This window comes from Pyxicephalus adspersus, chromosome 2 (assembly GCF_032062135.1).
Source record: "Pyxicephalus adspersus chromosome 2, UCB_Pads_2.0, whole genome shotgun sequence".
Classification (NCBI taxonomy): Eukaryota; Metazoa; Chordata; class Amphibia; order Anura; family Pyxicephalidae; genus Pyxicephalus; species Pyxicephalus adspersus.
In genome coordinates this window covers 72165613-72169423 of record NC_092859.1, presented here as the reverse complement: position 1 = coordinate 72169423, position 3811 = coordinate 72165613, and the positions used below count along the sequence as shown (strand labels likewise).

The following is a 3811-nucleotide window of genomic DNA, read 5'->3' as shown; positions in this document are numbered from 1 at the left end:
GAGTTTTTTGTATAGTAATCAATATCCCTTCTATTTTTTTATTTAGAATAACATCCTAGCCTGTGTCACCAATGTTTTGGTAAGAAAGACTGGAATGCCATATAATTCACAAATCTGCCATATCATCCAAAAACTGTACAAAATTACATTGCACTGAATGTAATTTATTAACTTTTACAAAAGAAATACTCCAGTTTGTGTGTTGCTTTTTTATTGTGATTGGCAGACCCTTAATTTTAATTAGTAGCTTAGCACACCACATCACACAAAATTAAATGTTTGCTACTCTTTTAAAATCACAATGAACAACAGTGTATAGGCTTAATAGCAGCACCATGTACAGGACTTAGATTTCTACACTGTTTGCTAGGCAAACTACCTTGTACTGCATACAACCCTTTTTTACCATTTTCAGTAGTCATATTACTATGATACACTACAAGTGTTTAGAATATGGTAGTGTATATGGTAGAGTACTGCATTCCAAAGTATGAATTGAAAAATTTAGTAGGCAAGCAACATCAAGTTTAACTTCACAAGGGTTCAAGAAATTTCAAGTCAACCTTATTTATAGTTTACTTACAAATTGATGCAAATGTACTATTAGTGCATATAAATAGTTACTTCCCCTACTCCTCCTTTTCATTTGAAAGCAAAGAACTTTTTCACACAGGGATGCTCAAAAGTAGAATAAGCTCCTTATTTACTGGCATTAGTGGTGTTCAGAGAAGTATGATCAGACATTATTGAAGTAGAGAACTGCAGCTGGATATTGACAGATATATTACTGACAGAATCTTAGGCAAGTTACCAGCAACCCAATCAGCTAAGGTGGAAACTCTAATTTGACGAGGTGTTTATTTATTGTTGGCCGCAGTAGCCCCTAGGTAACCCCTCTCAACCTTTACTCCAGAGGAACCCCTGAAATGATCCCCAGTTCTCAGTAAACTCCTGCTAAAACCAATGCATTGGATGTCAGAAAGAAAACTCTGCTACATTAGTGGTCACTTGAAAAAACCTTCCCCATAGCAGTCTGAATGTCACACTTAAAGGCAACGAAAATGATATCTGGTTTCATGCTATTGGTTCTGCCCCATGGTGTTAGCTCAAGAACTATGCAGGAACCGTGCAAGGAACCCCTTGCTATCTCTGGAGAACCCTAGGTTTTCGCAGAACCCTGGCTGAGAATGGCTGCCATCCTAAGGTGCTCCCCGCCCCCCAGTTATGCCACTGAGGTTCAAATCCTAAAATGAATGTGTTTTGTTCAGTTAGCCAATTCCTCACACATGATTGGGCATTCAAAGGTAACAAAGGTTTCCCTTATTTACATTATTCATTATGGTATTTAACATAAAAATACTATTGCATAGATGTCTATTTATAAATGATTTCACCAAAGATTCACCTAATTTTTATCCAAAATCTAGACATTTTTCACTTTTGGTTCAATAAGAAAATGTGTGACTCATTTACTCATTAAACATGTATTTGCTTATTGAATCCAATATGCAAAATGTATAAAATGTGTGAATATGTGGGTGGAAACATTTAAAACAGGTGCCATAGTGGTTACGCAAATTAAAAGCCAGTTGTAAAATTTTAATTTTTTTACATTTACATTTTTCTGTATCAATGGTAATTTTTTTTTTATTATTGTCATTTGACCAGTGACTTTGTACATTTGTTTTTACTATTTAGAAAGATCTTCCTTCGGTTGTAATGGATGTAGTGGTAAGCATGTTTTCTTTAAAACGTGTCTATATAAAATATGAAATGGTTTAACACTATCTAACACTACATAAGTGTATAGTGAGTATACTAAACAACCACAACCTATAGAATCCTGCTTTGCTCTTGTTATAGAGGAACATCAGATAATGGTCAATTTTAACAACTGATTCTATAAATGAAAGTAATGTCATACAATACACAAGCTGTGATCAAATGGTAATGTAACCAGTTACCTTTTTATATTCTTAAATTTTGCAGCCTGCATTGCATTACAGTGATAAATAGAGATGGTTTAATTTGGTGGGTATTATGACTACAAATTATGGATTACAGTTTTAGGCCTCCTTGATGCATTCACCATTCACTTACTCAAGAATTTTTTTTAATTTTATTATATTTTTAAACTAGAGTCTTGGAGGTGAAATTTTGGACCGTGTTTTGGTAAGGTTAATTTATATGTGAATTACATCTATGAGCTTTATTGACTTTCAGTATTTGCTATAAATGGTACAAATTATTACCTTCACAGAGTGACTTGAGCCTTGCAGAAACCAGACCAGTCCACATTGTGGCTTAGAGACATAAGGATAGGTCAGATAATTGTAAGTATTGAATACATACCAGTATATTATTGTACTATATATAGTACATTATTCATTGTAGCAGAGTGGAAATGCCATATCTCTGTCTTCACACAAAATCCCAATCTTTACTATCTGTTTTATTTTAACAGAACATGAAATGGAATTGCATATAACCTTTCTATAAAACATAAGGCATTCCTTATCAATGACCTACATAGAAAGAACAACAACTATAAAAATAGTTTGAATACTAGACAGAGTATTACTGATCACCACAATAAGAGAGTCCAAAAAGAGGAACACAATCATTTCAGTTTTGCATTTCATCAGGAATTGTTCCTTCTAAAAGTTTGAGTACTTTGAATATATATGTGTCCTGTCATCATATATGTCACCATACTTCACAAAATATGTATGCTGTATGTCTATCTCCCCCGGGGAAGCCAAAAACAACAAATGTATAGTAATAATTGTCCACATAGAATAAATAAAGCTAGTTATAGAGACTTCCAACCCTAATAAACCCCAATAAATTTGTTTCTATTTCCTTTTTTCACCATTTTATTTTACATCATCTTACGGAACTATGAAATCTGGATATATTTATTACATTTTTAGGAGCATACCAAGATGTGTTGGTTATAACATGCTTTGGATTATTAACTAGGTGTAGAGAAACATGGGGGCTATATCTGGATGTCGTTGGTCAATAACATGTAATTTGTTTTCTCTTGTAGGAAAAGATTCTTTGAGTTCAACTGTTCATCACAGTGTAACCTAATTTGATGTTCCTTTTTAATCATTCATTCAATAAAAATATGAGAGCAGTTGGTGTCTTTAATTTGATCTTGTGTTTAAAGTTTATGGAACATACTACACTGACATATAAAAATACCACAACTGGCCTCATAAAAAAAAAAAAAAAACAAATTGCAAAAGCATTGGGGATTTAAGATCCCTCAGGTGTGATGGCTGCATTTGCATACTTTTTAACATTTTTTTTCACCTGATGACCTGCCAGTAACATAGTCCTATTACTACCATGACAATATCCACTAACTGTACTGTATCAATGGAAAAACAGCATAGTAGGGAAGAGATTTAAGTTAGAATATGACTTGTTTTTCTGCTTTTTAACTATTTTTATTATTTCTTCTAACATAAGTACAAATCCTAGTGAACACATTTCAAAGTGGTTGGCAAGGTAAACATTTACTGGGAGTCAGTTAAATTGGCCAAACCATGAATGTGCATGGTGAGCTCTGCAATTTTTTTATGTAAATTAGTATTGAAAGTTTTAGAAATATTTTACAATACAACAGAAGACAAAGACATTAGTATAAATAGCTCTGCAATTTTGACAGGTGAAGTTAGCGATCAGACAGGTAGGGATGCCTAACACAGTGCCAAAGCTAACACTAACTAATTTTTTTTTCCACAGAGTAAGAGTAAATCGAAAAACAAGAACATTCATTAACAAAAAAAACTATTCATAC

General features: G+C 33.1%; 1 long non-coding RNA gene across 1 annotated transcript; it reads left to right on the top strand.

Annotated features, from left to right (window-relative positions):
* Positions 1-2135: 2135 nt before the first annotated feature.
* LOC140322055 (uncharacterized) lies at positions 2136-3142 on the top strand. The gene is made up of 3 exons (XR_011919115.1): positions 2136-2172; positions 2261-2333; positions 3053-3142. It is a non-coding gene; the product is annotated as an uncharacterized lncRNA (long non-coding RNA).
* Positions 3143-3811: the final 669 nt, after the last annotated feature.